We start from the raw sequence: 18,579 nt of genomic DNA on the forward strand, positions 1-18,579 counted from the left end.
AATAAATAGTGGAGTTTAGTTATGAATTGATCAATGCATGAAGCTGCAGCCCCGCGGCAAGGGACTCCACTCTGCTGCAGTACCTAACACTATAGGGGTTCAAACCTAGGGCACGGGACCCCCCAAAAAACCACAGCCAAGCAACCCCAGGGCATCGCAGGGAATAATTATGTGTAGTGAGAAGGATTAAGGGATAGGTGAGAAAAAAGGGTGTTATGGGGTGAATTAATATAAGTGAAAAAAATGTGTAACATGTATAATAAACAAACGGTGAAAGTGCCAAATTAAATGTAATGCTGCGATGCCCTGTTGTCCCCCAGCCACGGCAGTCCAGGAGGCCCCGTACCCCAGGAGCCACCCCATTTCTGACCTATTGTTCTGAATAATTGGACTTACCTAGAATTGTGCCATATTCACAAGTGCAGTCATGCTAGGTACCCTAGTTAAAATAAATGAGGGTCAGGTGCGGGTGGGTGCAAGTCTAAGAATGAAGGTGTCTCACTCCTTCAGGTGTGTCTATACAAAACACTTTTAGTTTGCTAGGGAGGGGCCTTAGACTGCACACCTATAGCTGCCAGTAATGTGAGGTGCTACCTACTGAGACTTGTAGTTCTACAGAAGAAAAAAGGGGGGTGTTGTAGGTGCACTGTCTCTAGCATTACTGATATCATATAGCTTAGCATATAATAAATAGTGGAGTTTAGTTATGAATTGATCAATGCATGAAGCTGCAGCCCCGCGGCAAGGGACTCCACTCTGCTGCAGTACCTAACACTATAGGGGTTCAAACCTAGGGCACGGGACCCCCAAAAAAAACCACAGCCAAGCAACCCCAGGGCATCGCAGGGAATAATTATGTGTAGTGAGAAGGATTAAGGGATAGGTGAGAAAAAAAGGGTGTTATGGGGTGAATTAATATAAGTGAAAAAAATGTGTAACATGTATTATTAGGCTTCTCTAAATAAACCAGTTAGGCGGCGTTCTAAATAGTAGCTCAGCGTACTAAGTCGCACTGGTGCCTTGGCGTGATGCAAATGTGGGCTAGCTGCAGGATGGCTACATATTACTCAATGAATAGAATGTCTGACTGCATTGCTTGTCTAAATAAACCAGTTTATGTTGTAGAAAAGTAACACATTGTAAATGTAAGCAAAATCCCAAATGGAATAAGGGAAACAAGTTTATGGTTCTGATTTAACATTTTGCTTCTCTGCTGACCACTTTTGCTGCCCACATTCATTGAGTCTAAATAAACAAGCTAGATATTTAAAGAAATAAGTTGCCATAACCCGTAATAGCCAGAGCCGTAATTAAACTTTATAGTGCCCTGTGCCAGAAAGAGAATTGCCCCCCCATCTCCATTTTTCCAATAGGGACATAAGGCATATCTTCTTTAAACCACATTCATGCTCATTGTTGTTCAGATACAATACCCTTTAGTAAACAACACATTTCAATATACTACCATATCCAGGATTCAAGCACACAACCTGTTGCTTTCCAATCAAACGCCCTACTCATTGAGCTATCAAATTCTCTAGGTTTTATTGCAAGGGCAGATATAGATGTTGGCCAGATGTACTAAGCCTTGAAAAGTGATAAATTGCAATATCATTTTTCAAACCCAGCCTGTGACATGGCAGTTAGGATCTGATTGGCTGGTACTTTATCAATGTGAAGTGTATTCAAGGCTTAGTACATCTCCACCCTAGTATTCATGATCATACAGCCTGCAGCTTGGCGTATTTGAAGGTGTACCCATGACTAGGGCTTGCGAGTGCATCTAAGTACCTTTGCCCATAGGGCTACATGGGCAGCATACTAAGCTGCAGCTCGGTGTACTAAGTTGCACTGGTGCATTGGCGTGACGCATGTGGCCATGTGGGTGAGCTGCAGGATGGCTACATCTGTAACTCAATGAATAGAGTGTCTGACTGCATTGCCACAGGCAATGGGATCGAATCCCAAGTATGTCTACATCTTGAAATGTAATAAAGGACAGTCTGACTGAATAACAAAGACTTTTAAAGTTACAGTAAGTTTATGAATGTTGTATACAGTAGGTATTAGCGACAGAAGGGGTGGGAAAAGAAGACAGAGGCGGTCAGGAAATGCTGGGCTTCTAAAAGCAGGGAAGCTACAAGTGAAAGTAACTAAAACAGATAATTGACAAGGGCTGCCAACAGCACCCCCTACCTTGCAGTACTATGTGCAGTGGCATACTCTGCACCACCCTAGTTATGACCCTGGTAATAGCAGCAAATATTTTTTTTCTTTTTTTAAATGATGTAAGAGATATATAAGAAAATGTGGAAAGATGTTTAGATAATGACCATCCTTACAATACTGCAATTCTGCCAACCTAGTGCTGTGCAACTGATTTTGAAGCTAAATAATACTAGTTTCCTGTAAATATTCTACACAATTAATAAATTAGTAAATACCATATGACACCAGAGGCAAATAACAATTGTTATGATAACAGTATTTGCTTATTTTCTAAAATTCTGATGCAGCTATTCTAGAAAATCATTTTCCATATCCCATTTTTTTGTCAATGTTAGGAGAGGAATGTTCCTCTCAGTTTTCCGTATGGATCATTACCCTGTGTTATACTATCTTCTGACAGATTGTTATAAAACAAAGCTCAGATGGGGAAGCTGAACAGTCCATTATAGTGATGCTCTCTCTGATAAGCTCCAGTTTGTTGTTGGGAGATAACCAGCATCTGATTGACACATTATATATTTTCTGCTTTTGGTACCATGAAATTAGTCTGCATATGCATAAAATGAGCTGGTTGCCCAACAACAGCAAATTAAAAACCTTTAATATAAATGCTTAAGCTGAAGAATTTCACTAAATGTGTTGTTTGGCTATACGTTACTCTGTGCACTAAAGCAAATTATCTTTCAGATCATAGATTTTTGCAAGCTGTCTTTTCCCATACTTTCTAAAGCAAACCCCTTTTTTGTAGTTTTGAAAAGTGCTTATCTGCTCCTATGAAACACATGCAATCATCAAATTCACAACACAAGTAAAATATTATTCTGTGAAGTATAAAGAAGCTAGAACCTTAATGGATTTCTGTCTTTTAGTCAGTCACTTGAGCAGTGGTCTGCTTCACAGACACAGCAGCTTCATTACCATATGAATATTGATTCCTCTCACATGAATGGTCCATCCTTTTATGCCGCATTCACGTGAATTTCCTCTTCTGGGAATATATGTTTTCATCGCTTTTGCTGGGATCGGCTCTACTCTTTAAGTTTAAAGAGAGGAAAAAAATCCTTTTAAAATAAAACAGGAGCTCAACTCCTGCTTATCCACAGTTCCCTCTCTGTCAAGCATAAACAATCTAAGCTTCCTTCTAAAGAAAGATTGAACATTTGACCTTCGCCATTACCTCACCAGATAAGGGTGAAGGAAACAATATAAGTAAGGACATAAACAGGGAACTATTAAACTTAATTAAAGGCCCAATGCAGGACGCTGTCAAGATTCGCCATTATTTCAATCAATTTATTAAAAGCTTACGCATTTCATGTTTGATATTCATCTCCGCAATGTCAAATTCATTAGTTCTAATGGAAAATGAAAACAAAGCAAAATATTAAGAGATAATTGAAGCATTTGTATTGCACAAAGTCTTTGATATTATTTCAATAAAATGTTCACTAGTTATATTTTACAAGGCATCCAACAGATTAAAAGGTTTCTATTGAAAATTATGGGATGCGATGCAATAACTTTAAAACAAAAGGGTAGTTCCAAACAATTTTATGCCTGCTTCTAAAATAGTTGACTTCTTCACCTCATTACATACAATACTTACTTTGCTATCCGGTTTGACCTGATATTCTTTTTTTCTTTTTTTTTATCTTGTTTTCCAGCTCATTATTAACTTTGTGAGTTATTTCTTCAATTGAAAGTAAAAGAATTATGGCTTTCACCAGCATTAGAAATTATGCTAAAATATGCCAACAATAACCTTGAAAAAGGTTCTTGCTATCTTTCTAGTAATGATGCATAGAGATTATTTAGAATTCACAAATACTAAGCCTAATGATGAATGTACTTCTTATCACTGCTTTCTTCTTTGTTAGTGGTAATTAAATTTGTTCCTTATAATGTGAGATTTGCTTGAGTTTAGTACATTTGGGCAACATTACCTGCTTTGTGATTTTGTGAAGGTTTTGCCGTATTCTGCAATTACAGTTAAAGAGGCTAATTCAGTTAAAGAATATTATTTACATACATGCAACTGATAACATTAATTACAATCACCAATTAAACTTTTCTAACACACAGGCATAACTTTAGTACATTTCCTCTCTCCCCAGCCAGTGAGTTTAATACCAAAATCATGTTAATGGGGGAATTCAATTGATATCACCACCTAATCTCCCGTCTAAAGTGACAAGAGATCATTACTGCAATATTTGATTGATGCAGGTTATTGTGCTTATCGTGCCCACTAGTGTCGGGTTTAGCTGCATAAAGCCTGACTAAACTAATGAGCGTGATGTGAAAAGTCCCATTTGAGTGCTCAAATGGGTCACCTCACACATTTCAGCTCACAACTCCCTGAGTTTGCCAGCTAAAATGCTGGCACCGGCAGCTGATTGCGCCCATATGGAGCTAAAATTGAATAGCTCCATTGGGAGCAATCTGCTGGCAGCCTGCTAAAATAACAATTGAATTCCGCCCAATGATTGAAAGTTAGTGGGTCACAGAGAGTTTGGGGAAATAGTGTCTGTGTGTAGTCTCTTAGGAATGAGTAAGGATTAGGGATGAGCGGGTTTGGATTTTGGAAATCTGAACTTCACCAAACACCCCCGATCCGAGTCAGGAATCGAGTCTGGCTCAGGTTTTCCCACCAGACTCGGTTCCCAGAGTGAGGCAAAATGTCATCATCCTGGTGTCGGATTCTCATGAGATCTGGACTTTGTATATTTCATGCCTCCCACCCCGCCATCTTCACTCCAGTTCTGGAGAGTGTCACAAGAGGATGTGTCGCCTCAGTGACTGTGCAGGAAAGTGGCATGTTGCGTGGGGTGGTGACCTGCTCTTGTGTATCATTCCAATGTCTTGTGCTGCATCAGTCCAGTGGTGGTGTCTTGTGCTGCATCAGTCCAGTCACAGTGGTGGTGTCCTATGCTGCCATAAGTCCAGTGGTGCTGCTGCATAAGTCCAGTCCAATGGTGCTGTCTTGTGCTGCATCAGTCCAGTGGTGGTGTATTGTGCTGCCTCAGTCCAGTAGTGGTGTCCTGTGCTGGCATAAATCCAGTGGTGCTGCTGTATAAGTCCAGTCCAGTGGTGCTGTCTTGTGCTGCATCAGTCCAGTGGTGTTGTCTTGTGCTGATTCAGTCCAGTGGTGGTGTCCTGTGCTGCCATAAGTCCAGTGTTGCTGCTGTATAAGTCCAGTCCAGTGGTGCTGCCATATAAGTCCAGTGGTACTGCTATATAAGTCTATCAGTACAGCCGTATAAGTTCAGTGGTACAGCCGTATAAGTTAAGTGGTACTGCCGTATAAGTTCAGTGGTACAGCCGTATAAGTTAAGTGGTACTGCCGTATAAGTTCAGTGGTACAGCCGTATAAGTTCAGCGGTACTGCCGTATAAGTCCAGTGGTACTGCCATATAAGTCCAGTGATCCTGCCGTAGAAGTCCGGCGGTACTACCATAGAAGTCCAGTGGTACTGCCGTATAAGTCCAGTGGTACTGCCGTATAAGTCCAGCGGTACTGCCATATAAGTCCATCAGTACAGCCGTTTAAGTCCAGTGGTGCTGCCGTATAAGTCCAGTGGTCCTGTCCTGTGCTGTATATTATTTACTCCAAATAAAGTGGTTATTAATATTTAATCCAAATTTTTTTACAGGGTTTGCCCTGTGTGGTGTATGGGTACCCTTTCCTGTGCTGCATATTATTATAATAACTCCAAATAAAAGGGTTATTATCCAAATAATTTTTACAGGCATTGCCATGTATGTGTGGTTTAGGGGTATGCTCTCTTGTGCCACATATTGTTATATAACTCGAGAAAAATAATGGAGAACAAAAATTTGGAGGATAAAATAGGGAAAGATCAAGAAGCACTTCCTCCTAGTGCTGAAGCTTCTGCCGCTAGTCAATACCATCTACGTCATCTGCCAAGGCCGATGCCCAATGTCACAGTAGAGGGCATGTAAAATCCAAAAAGCCAAAGCTCAGTAAAAATGACCCCCCCAAAAAAATTGAATCATCTGAGGAGAAAAGTAAACTTGCCAATATGATTCTGATGGTGATGTGGTTTGGTTAAATCAGGCACTGGGGGAGACAGTTGTTGTCCATGGAATGAATAAGCCCTTGTCATGCTTGGGTAGAAGACCAAAAAATCCACCTCTTTGGTCTGGAATTTTCTATCCAAATCCAGACAACTACTGTCTTGCCATATGTACCTTATGTAAAGGTGTAAAAAGTAGGGGTAAGGACATTAAACACCTAGGAGCATCCTCCCTTATACATCACCTGCAGTGCAATCATAAAAAGTCACTGTCAAGTTCAGAAACTCTGGCTAAGACCGTAAGCAGTCCAGGGTCACCTAAATCCCTTTGTCCTGTTGTATCCAAGCGCCTGCAAACCACACCAGCAACTCCCTCCTCGTCAATTTCCTCCTCAATCAGGATCAAAAGTAGTCCTCCAGGCCATGTCACTGGCATGACTGACTACTCTCCTATCTGGGATTTTTCTGGAGGATCCTGCATTGCTACGCCTACTGCTGCCGCTGATGCTGTTGCTGCTGGGAGTCGTTCATCATCCTGGAGAGGAAGTTGAAACACCACTACTTTCACTAAGCAATTGACCGTCCAACAGTCCTTTGCAAGGAGGATGAAGTACGACGGCAGTCATTCTGTTGAAAAGCGGCTAACTGAGGCCTTGACAGCTATGTTGGTGTTAGACATGTGTCTGGTATCTGCCATTAGTGCAGTGGGAATTAGACAATTGATGGAGGTAGTGTGTCCCCGATACCAAATTCCGTCTAGATTCCACTTCACTAGGCAGGCGATACCAAGAATGTACAGAGACATCAGAAAAGTGTCCTCAGTGTCCTAAAAAATTAGGATAAATGTTCACTTAACCATGGACATGTGGACAAGTGGAACTGGGCAATATGAGGACTATATGACTGTGACAGTCAACTTGGTAGATGTATCGCCTTGCGCAGCAACAATAGCAGCGGCACCAGTAGCAGCATTTCAGAAACGCAAGCTTGTTCAAAGGCAGGCTACTCTGTGTATCACCGGTTTCACACCACTGACAACCTCTTAGAGAAACTGAGGGAAATTATCACCCAATGGCTTACCCCACTTAGACTCTCCTGGGGATTTGTGATATCAAACATCGCCACCAATATTGTGTGGGCATTGAATCAGGTCAAATTCCAGCATGTCCCATGTTTTGCTCACACAATAAATTTGGTGGTGCAGCATTTTTTGAGAAACAACAGGGCCGTATAGGAGAGGCTTTCAGTGGCCTGAAAAATTTTGGGACACTTTCGCCATTTAATGACTGCATGCTGAAGACTGGAGCACCAGCAAACACTCCTGAACCTGCCCTGACATCAACTTAGGCAAGAGGTTGTAACGCGGTGGAACGCAACCCTCTATATGCTTCTGAGGATAGAGGAGCAGCAAAATGCCATTCAAGCTTATATATCCACCTACATTATGACATAGGCAAAGGAGGGGGTATGCACGTGACTCAAGCACAGTGGAGATTGATTTCCATGTTGTGCAATGTTCTCCAACCCTTTGAACTTGCCATATGTGAAGTCAGTTAAGACACTGCCAGCTTGAGTCAGGTCATTCCCTTCATCAGGCTTTTGCAGAAACAGCTGTCGAAAGTGAAGGAGGTGTTAATACGGAGCAATTCCGCTCGGTATGTGGGACTTGTGGATGAAGCCCTTCATTTGCTTTGCCAGGATCCGAGGGTGGTCAATCTGTTGAAATCGGAGCACTACATTTTGGCCACCGTGCTTGATCCTAGGTTTAACGCCTGCATAGTGTCTCTCTTTCTGGCGGACACAAGCCTGCAGAGGTGCAAGAGGTGCAAAGACCTGCTGGTGAAAACACTGTCGGCTGAAGTGGAACGTGACATGGAAACAGCTTCTCCTTCATTTTCTCCCACAACTGGGGCTGCCAGGAAACAACTTAGATATCTGATTCCTAACCAACCCTCTGGCGGTGATGCAGGGCAGGCAGGACCAACTTTGGACTTCTGGTCCGGACTGTAGGACCTGCCAACAATTACTGACATGTCTACTGTCACTGCAAATGATGCTGTCACCATTGAAAGAATGGTGGAGATTACATCGGTGACAGCATCCAAGTAGACATGTCAGACAGTCCGTACCTGTACTGGCTGGAGAAAGAGGCAATTTGGAGGCCCCTGTACAAACTGGCTCTATTTTACCTACGTTGCACCCCCTCCAGTGTGTACTCTAAAAAAGTTTTTGGTGCAGCCGGTAACCTTGTCAGCGATAAGCGTAGGAGGTTACTTTCACACAATGTGGAGAAGATGATGTTCATCAAACTGAATTATCAATTATTCCGGGAAAACCAGCCTCCATAAAGTACAGAGGGACCTGTGGTGGTGGATTCCAGCTGGGACTAATTCATTCTCTGTGATGATGAGGATGTACACAACACTGAATGGAGTGAGGAATTGGTCGATGAGGATGAGGATGACATCTTTCTTCTGTAGAGCCAGTTTGTGCAGGGACAGATTAATTGTCAGCTTGTTTTGTGGGGGCCCAACTGAACCAATCAGTTCAGCCACAGTCATGTGGCAGACCCTGGCACTGAAATAATTGGTTTGTTAAAGTGTGCGTGTCCTGTTTATACAACATAAGGGTGGGTGGGAGGGCCCAAGGACAATTCCAGCTTGCACCTCTTTTCTTTACATCATATGCTCTTTGGAGCATTGCCAGCTTGTTTTGTGGGGGTCCAACCAAACCAATCATTTCAGCTACAGTCATGTGGCAGACCCTGGTGCTGAAATTATTGGTTTGCTAAAGTGTGCATGTCCTGTTTATACAAGGACAATTCCATCTTGCACCTCTTTGTTTTTCTTTGCATTACTGTATGTACTCTTTGTGGCCTAGTTTTTCAAACTGCCATCCTGTCTGCCACTGCAGTGCCACACTCCTAGATGGGCCACGTGTTTGTCCCGCTGACTTATGTCGCTTAGCATAGTCATCCAGCTACCTCAGTGCAACCTTTTGGCCTAAAAACAATAGTGTGAGATGTTCAGAATAGTCTGGAAATTAATGTTGTTGAGGTTAATAATAGAATAGGAATAAAAAAATTCTGTGATTTTAGCTGTTTTTATGTTTTTTTCCCCAAAAAATACAAATCCAAAACAAAAACCCGCAAGGGTGGTTTTGGCAAAACCAATCCAGATCCAAAACACGAAGAAAGATCCAGATCCAAAACTAAAACACAAAACACAAAAAGTGGCCGGTGCACATCCCTTGTAAGGATACATTTTGAGACACTTTTACAAATAATGATTTTTTTCTAGTGATGAGCGGGTTCGGTTTCTCTGAAACCAAACCCCCCCGAACTTCACCTTGTTTACACGGGTCCGAGGCAGGTTAGAACCTTCCCGCCTTGCTCGGCTAACCCGAGCGCGCCCGAACGTCATCATCCCGCTGTCGGATTCTCGCGAGATTCGGATTCTATATAAGCAGCCGCGCGTCGCCGCCATTTTATCACTCGTGCATTGGAGATGATAGGGAGAGGACATGGCTGGCGTCCTCTCCGTTTATTGTAGAACTAGAAGTTGATTGGTTTATTGCTTTTGCTTAATTGTGGGGAGGATTGGGGAGCAGCTGTTAGGAGGAGTACAGTGCAGAGTTTTGCTGATAAGTAACCACCAGTTTTTATCCGTTCTCTGCCTGAAAAAAATGCTCCATAACATATCTGTGCTCAGTGTGCTGCATAATATTTCTGTGCTGAGTGCTCACACTGCTTAATTGTGGGGACTGGGGAGCAGCTATAGCAGGAGTACAGTGCAAAGTTTTGCTGACAGTGACCACCAGTATACGTTGTCTGCCTGAAGAAAAACACTCCATATCTGTGCTCAGTGTGCTGCTTTATTGTGGGGACTGGGGACCACCAGTATAATTAATATTATATAGGAGGAGTACAGTGCAGAGTGCACTGCTGTACCTACCTCTGTGTCGTCATCCATTAAGTATACTATCCATCTACATTCTATACCTGTGGTGCATTTTAGTTTTGCAGTTTGCTGACAGTGTCCAACAGTATACTATATATAGCAGTATGGTAGGCCACTGCTGTACCTACCTCTGTGTCGTCACTCGTCATCCATTAAGTATACTATCCATCTACATTCTATACCTGTGGTGCATTTTAGACAGTTTTGCAGTTTGCTGACAGTGTCCACCAGTAAACTATATATATACTTATAGCAGAACGGTAGGCCACTGCTGTACCTACCTCTGTGTCGTCACTCGTCATCCATTAAGTATACTATCCATCTACATTCTATTCCTGTGGTGCATTTTAGACAGTTTTGCAGTTTGCTGACAGTGTCCACCAGTATACTATATATATACTTATAGCAGTACGGTAGGTCATTGCTGTACCTACCTCTGTGTCGTCACTCGTCATCCATTAAGTATACTATCCATCTACATTCTATACCTGTGGTGCATTTTAGACAGTTTTGCAGTTTGCTGACAGTGTCCACCTTTTTATTATATATATACTTATAGCATGACGTTAGGCCACTGCTGTACCTACCTCTGTATCGTCACTCGTCATCCATTAAGTATACTATCCATCTACATTCTCTACCTGTGGTGCATTTTAGACAGTTTTGCAGTTTGCTGACAGTGTCCACCAGTTTATTATATATACTTATAGCAGTACGGTAGGCCACTGCTGTACCTACCTCTGTGTCGTCACTCGTCATCCATTAAGTATACTATCCATCTACATTCTATACCTGTGGTGCATTTTAGACAGTTTTGCAGTTTGCTGACAGTGTCCACCAGTTTATTATATATATACTTATAGCAGTACGGTAGGCCACTGCTGTACCTACCTCTGTGTCGTCACTCGTCATCCATTAAGTATACTATCCATCTACAGTCTATACCTGTGGTGCATTTTAGACAGTTTTGCAGTTTGCTGACAGTGTCCACCAGTAAACTATATATATTCTTATAGCAGAACGGTAGGCCACTGCTGTACCTACCTCTGTGTCGTCACTCGTCATCCATTAAGTATACTATCCATCTACAGTCTATACCTGTGGTGCATTTTAGACAGTTTTGCAGTTTGCTGACAGTGTCCACCAGTATACTATATATATACTTATAGCAGTACGGTAGGCCACTGCTGTACCTACCTCTGTGTCGTCACTCGTCATCCATTAAGTATACTATCCATCTACATTCTATACCTGTGGTGCATTTTAGACAGTTTTGCAGTTTGCTGACAGTGTCCACCTTTTTATTATATATATACTTATAGCATGACGTTAGGCCACTGCTGTACCTACCTCTGTATCGTCACTCGTCATCCATTAAGTATACTATCCATCTACATTCTATACCTGTGGTGCATTTTAGACAGTTTTGCAGTTTGCTGACAGTGTCCACCAGTTTATTATATATACTTATAGCAGAACGGTAGGCCACTGCTGTACCTACCTCTGTGTCGTCACTCATCATCCATTAAGTATACTATCCATCTACATTCTATACCTGTGGTGCATTTTAGACAGTTTTGCAGTTTGCTGACAGTGTCCACTAGTTTATTATATATATACTTATAGCAGTACGGTAGGTCACTGCTGTACCTACCTCTGTGTCGTCACTCGTCATCCATTAAGTATACTATCCATCTACAGTCTATACCTGTGGTGCATTTTAGACAGTTTTGCAGTTTGCTGACAGTGTCCACCAGTATACTATATATATACTTATAGCAGTACGGTAGGCCACTGCTGTACCTACCTCTGTGTCGTCACTCGTCATCCATTAAGTATACTATCCATCTACATTCTATACCTGCGGTGCATTTTAGACAGTTTTGCAGTTTGCTGACAGTGTCCACCAGTATACTATATATATACTTATAGCAGTACGGTAGGCCACTGCTGTACCGACCTCTGTGTCATCACTCGTCATCCATTAAGTATACTATCCATCTACATTCTATACCTGTGGTGCATTTTAGACAGTTTTGCAGTTTGCTGACAGTGTCCACCAGTTTATTATATATATACTTATAGCAGTACGGTAGGCCACTGCTGTACCTACCTCTGTGTCGTCACTCGTCATCCATTAAGTATACTATCCATCTACATTCTATACCTGTGGTGCATTTTAGACAGTTTTGCAGTTTGCTGACAGTGTCCACCAGTTTATTATTTAATATACTTATAGCAGTACGGTAGGCCACTGCTGTACCTACCTCTGTGTCATCACTCGTCATCCATTAAGTATACTATCCATCTACATTCTAAACCTGTGGTGCATTTAGTTTTGTGCAGTAAATATAGTAGTAGGCCATTGCTGTTGATACTGGCATATAATTCCACACATTAAAAAATGGAGAACAAAAATGTGGAGGTTAAAGGGAAAGATCAAGATCCACTTCCACCTCGTGCTGAAGCTCCTGCCACTAGTCATGGCCGAGACGATAAAATGCCATCAACGTCGTCTGCCAAGGCCGATGCCCAATGTCATAGTAGAGAGCATGTAAAATCCAAAACACAAAAGTTCAGTAAAATGACCCAAAAATCAAAATTAAAAGCATCTGAGGAGAAGCGTAAACTTGCCAATATGCCATTTACGACACGGAGTGGCAAGGAACGGCTGAGGCCCTGGCCTATGTTCATGGCTAGTGGTTCAGCTTCACATAAGGATGGAAGCACTCATCCTCTCGCTAGAAAAATGAAAAGACTTAAGCTGGCAAAAGCACAGCAAAGAACTGTGCATTCTTCAAAATCACAAATCCACAAGGAGAGTCCAATTGTGTCGGTTGCGATGCCTGACCTTCCCAACACTGGACGGGAAGAGCTTGCGCCTTCCACCATTTGCACGCCCCCTGCAAGTGCTGGAAGGAGCACCCGCAGTCCAGTTCCTGATAGTCAAATTGAAGATGTCACTGTTGAAGTACACCAGGATGAGGATATGGGTGTTGCTGGCGCTGGGGAGGAAATTGACAAGGAGGATTCTGATGGTGAGGTGGTTTGTTTAAGTCAGGTACCCGGGGAGACACCTGTTGTCCGTGGGAGGAATATGGCCATTGACATGCCTGGTCAAAATACAAAAAAAATCAGCTCTTCGGTGTGGAATTATTTCAACACAAATGCGGACAACAGGTGTCAAGCCGTGTGTTGCCTTTGTCAAGCTGTAATAAGTAGGGGTAAGGACATTAACCACCTCGGAACATCCTCCCTTATACGTCACCTGCAGCGCATTCATCATAAGTCAGTGACAAGTTCAAAAACTTTGGGTGACAGCGGAAGCATTCCACTGACCACTAAATCCCTTCCTCTTGTAACCAAGCTCCTGCAAACCACACCACCAACTCCCTCAGTGTCAATTTCCTCCTTACCCAGGAAAGCCAATAGTCCTGCAGGCCATGTCACTGTCAAGTCTGACGAGTCCTCTCCTGCCTGGGATTCCTCCGATGCATCCTTGAGTGTAACGCCTACTGCTGCTGGCGCTGCTGTTGTTGCTGCTGGGAGTCGATCGTCATCCAAGAGGGGAAGTCGGAAGACCACTTGTACTACTTCCAGTAATTCCAGTAAGCAATTGACTGTCCAACAGTCCTTTGCGAGGAAGATGAAATATCACAGCAGTCATCCTGCTGCAAAGCAGATAACTCAGGCCTTGGCAGCCTGGGCGGTGAGAAACGTGGTTCCGGTATCCATCGTTAATTCAGAGGCAACTATAGACTTGATTGAGGTACTGTGTCCCCGGTACCAAATACCATCTAGGTTCCATTTCTCATGGCAGGCGATACCGAAAATGTACACAGACCTCAGAAAAAGATTCACCAGTGTCCTAAAAAATGCAGTTGTACCCAATGTCCACTTAACCATGGACATGTGGACAAGTGGAGCAGGGCAGACTCAGGACTATATGACTGTGACAGCCCACTGGGTAGATGTATTGCCTCCCGCAGCAAGAACAGCAGCAGCGGCACCAGTAGCAGCATCTCGCAAACGCCAACTCATTCCTAGGCAGGCTACGCTTTGTATCACCGCTTTCCAGAATAGGCACACAGCTGACAACCTCTTACGGCAACTGAGGAAGATCATCACAGAATGGCTTACCCCAATTGGACTCTCCTGGGGATTTGTGACATCGGACAACGCCTGCAATAGTGTGCGTGCATTACATCTGGGCAAATTCCAGCACGTCCCATGTTTTGCACATACATTGAATTTGGTGGTGCAGAATTATTTAAAAAACGACAGGGGCATGCAAGAGATGCTGTCGGTGGCCCGAAGAATTGCGGGCCACTTTCGGCATTCAGGCACTGCGTACAGAAGACTGGAGCACCACCAAACATTCCTGAACCTGCCCTGCCATCATCTGAAGCAAGAGGTGGTAATGAGGTGGAATTCAACCCTCTATATGCTTCAGAGGATGGAGGAGCAGCAAAAGGCCATTCAAGCCTATACATCTGCCCACGATATAGGCAAAGGAGGGGGAATGCACCTGACTCAAGCGCAGTGGAGAATGATTTCAACGTTGTGCAAGGTTCTACAACCCTTTGAACTTGCCACACGTGAAGTCAGTTCAGACACTGCCAGCCTGAGTCAGGTCATTTCCCTCATCAGGCTTTTGCAGAAGAAGCTGGAGACATTGAAGGAGGAGCTAAAACAGAGCGATTCCGCTAGGCATGTGGGACTTGTGGATGGAGCCCTTAATTCGCTTAACTAGGAATCACGGGTGGTCAATCTGTTGAAATCAGAGCACTACATTTTGGCCACCGTGCTCGATCCTAGATTTAAAACCTACGTTGTATCTCTCTTTCCGGCAGACACAAGTCTGCAGAGGTTCAAAGACCTGCTGGTGAGAAAATTGTCAAGTCAAGCGGAACGTGACCCGTCAACATCTCCTCCTTCACATTCTCCCGCAACTGGGGGTGCAAGGAAAAGGCTAAGAATTCCGAGCCCACCCGCTGGTGGTGATGCAGGGCAGTCTGGAGTGAGTGCCACTGCTGACATCTGGTCCGGACTGAAGGACCAGCCAATGATTACTGACATGTCGTCTACTGTCACTGCATATGATTCTCTCACCATGGAAAGAATGGTGGAGGATAATATGAGTGACCGCATCCAAGTAGGCACGTCAGACAGTCCGTACGTATACAGGCAGGAAAAAGAGGCAATTTGGAGGCCCTTGCACAAACTGGCTTTATTCTACCTAAGTTGCCCTCCCTCCATTGTGTACTCCGAAAGAGTGTTTAGTGCAGCCGCTCACCTTGTCAGCAATCGGCGTACGAGGTTACTTCCAGAAAATGTGGAGAAGATGATGTTCATCAAAATGAATTATAATCAATTCCTCCGTGGAGACATTCACCAGCAGCAATTGCCTCCAGAAAGTACACGGGGACCTGAGATGGTGGATTCCAGTGGGGACGAATTAATAATCTGTGAGGAGGGGGATGTACACAGTGAAAGGGGTGAGGAATCGGAGGATGATGATGAGGTGGACATCTTGCCTCTGTAGAGCCAGTTTGTGCAAGGAGAGATTGATTGCTTCTTTTTTGGTGGGGGCCCAAACCAACCAGTCATTTCAGTCACAGTCGTGTGGCAGACCCTGTCGCTGAAATGATGGGTTCGTTAAAGTGTGCATGTCCTGTTTATACAACATATGGGTGGGTGGGAGGGCCCAAGGACAATTCCATCTTGCACCTCTTTTTTCTTTCATTTTTCTTTGCATCATGTGCTGTTTGGGGACAATTTTTTGGAAGTGCCATCCTGTCTTGATTGACACTGCAGTGCCACTCCTAGATGGGCCACGTGTTTGTGTCGGCCACTTGTGTCGCTTAGCTTAGTCACACAGCCACCTTGGTGCACCTCTTTTTTTCTTTGCATCATGCGCTGTTTGGGGACAATTTTTTGGAAGGGCCATCCTGCCTGACACTGCAGTGCCACTCCTAGATGGGCCAGGTGTTTGTGTCGGCCACTTGCGTCGCTTAGCTTAGTCACACAGCCACCTTGGTGCGCCTCTTTTTTTCTTTGCATCATGTGCTGTTTGGGGACTATTTTTTTGAAGGGCCATCCTGCCTGACACTGCAGTGCCACTCCTAGATGGGCCAGGTGTTTGTGTCGGCCACTTGTGTCGCTTAGCTTAGCCATCCAGCGACCTCGGTGCAAATTTTAGGACTAAAAATAATATTGTGAGGTGTGAGGTGTTCAGAATAGACTGAAAATGAGTGGAAATTATGGTTATTGAGGTTAATAATACTATGGGATCAAAATGACCCCCAAATTCTATGATTTAAGCTGTTTTTTAGGGTTTTTTGAAAAAAACACCCGAATCCAAAACACACCCGAATCCGACAAAAAATTTTCGGTGAGGTTTTGCCAAAATGCGTCCGAATCCAAAACACGGCCGCGGAACCGAACCCAAAACCAAAACACAAAACGCGAAAAATTTCCGGTGCACATCACTAATTTTTTCATGACTTGCTAATTAGTTCATATAGCTTATTTGTTAATAGTTATTTGTACAGCACCTACTGTACATATTAGTCAGAGCTTTACAGAGAATATTTAATCACTTGTATCAGTTCCTTCCTACCCTAGTGGAGCTTGCAATTTTCATTTCCTCCGACATGGACACATATACTAGGTATACAGCCAGTCAGAATGTTCACACCAGAATATTGACATGATCTGAATGTCAACAGCCACAATGTCGGCAGTCCATTTTAGTGTCAGTGTTAGGGTTAGGGATCAAATCTGCTGAAAACACTATGTCAACATGCTGACTGTCACTCTCAACATTGTAAATGTTGCCATTTGACACCTCAACATTCTGAATGTCAACATCCACACCATGGAGGTCATTCCGAGTTGTTCGCTCGCAAAGCGATTTTAGCAGAGTTGCTCACGCTAAGCCGCCGCCTACTGCGAGTGAATTTTAGCATCTTAAAAATGCGAACGATGTATTCGCAATATTGCGATTACACACCTTGTAGCAGTTTCTGAGTAGCTTCAGACTTACTCGGCATCTGCGATCAGTTCAGTGCTTGTCGTTCCTGGTTTGACGTCACAAACACTCCCAGCGTTCGCCCAGACACTCCTCCGTTTCTCCGGCCACTCCTGCGTTTTTTCCGGAAACGGTAGCGTTTTTTCCCACACGCCCATAAAACGGCCTGTTTCCGCCCAGTAACACCCATTTCCTGTCAATCACATTACGATCGCCAGAACGATGAAAAAGCCGTGAGTAAAATTACTAAGTGCATAGCAAATTTATTTGGCGCAGTCGCAGTGCGAACATTGCGCATGCGCATTAAGCGGAAAATCGCTGCGATGCGAAGATTTTTACAGAGCGAACAACTCGGAATGAGGGCCCATGTCACCATTATTGTATCAACATTTTATCCTACACCCATATACCAGGGTTCATTTTGTCATATGTCAGATAACCTTATATATCTTTTGAGAGTGGGGCAAACCTGAGCACCTGGAGAAACGCCATGCCCTATGAGAACATAAAAACTCCCCACAGTTGGACCCTGGTTGAAATCGAACCATTGATACCAACATTGTTAAGCTAACCACTGTACCACCTTGTAGCACATTGTGCTGATTTATAAACTTTATAGTTTTTTCTAGACAACTTTTGTTGTCTATTTTCTGTGAAATGTCTTATACAGTATAGTATAAGACATTTCACAGAAAATAGAGCTATTTGTCAAATATTGCAAATTTTCCAACAAAAAAGGTGAAACATCTGCTAATCTTTAGAGCAACTATTATATTGTATACTACATTTATGGTATTTTGTATGCTGATACAAATAATAAGGTACAGTAACTAAAAAGTTTCTTAAAAAAGAAAATGGTATGATCCTTCTGCCACATAGACTCATATAACATTATATACTGCTAAATATTTTATTGGATGGGGAAACAGACCGATTGTGTTCATTTTATGTAATCCATATTTTCACTTTCTGAGTCCCCTGTTCTGTAGATTTTTCAACATTTAATTGTTATTCCACATTTACACTACACATCTGCCCTAAAAAAAAGATCACTCCCATTTACAATTATGTACAATTTTCAATATTTTTTTTCCCAAGATTCATCACCAATATTGCTGCAGTTGCGTTTTGGCTCACGTTTTATGCTTATTTGGCTTTGTTGTTATTTTAGGTCACAATTGTTAGCAGGTTACATACTAAACAAAGTTACCTTCAGTAAATGTACCCTCTCCAGTCACAGATCCTCAGGTCAGCCTATGATAATGCAGTCAAAGATAATTATTCTTCAGTAAACAATGCTTTTCCATAATTTTATAGTATGG

Source organism: Pseudophryne corroboree, chromosome 1 (genome assembly GCF_028390025.1).
Source record: "Pseudophryne corroboree isolate aPseCor3 chromosome 1, aPseCor3.hap2, whole genome shotgun sequence".
NCBI lineage: Eukaryota > Metazoa > Chordata > Amphibia > Anura > Myobatrachidae > Pseudophryne > Pseudophryne corroboree.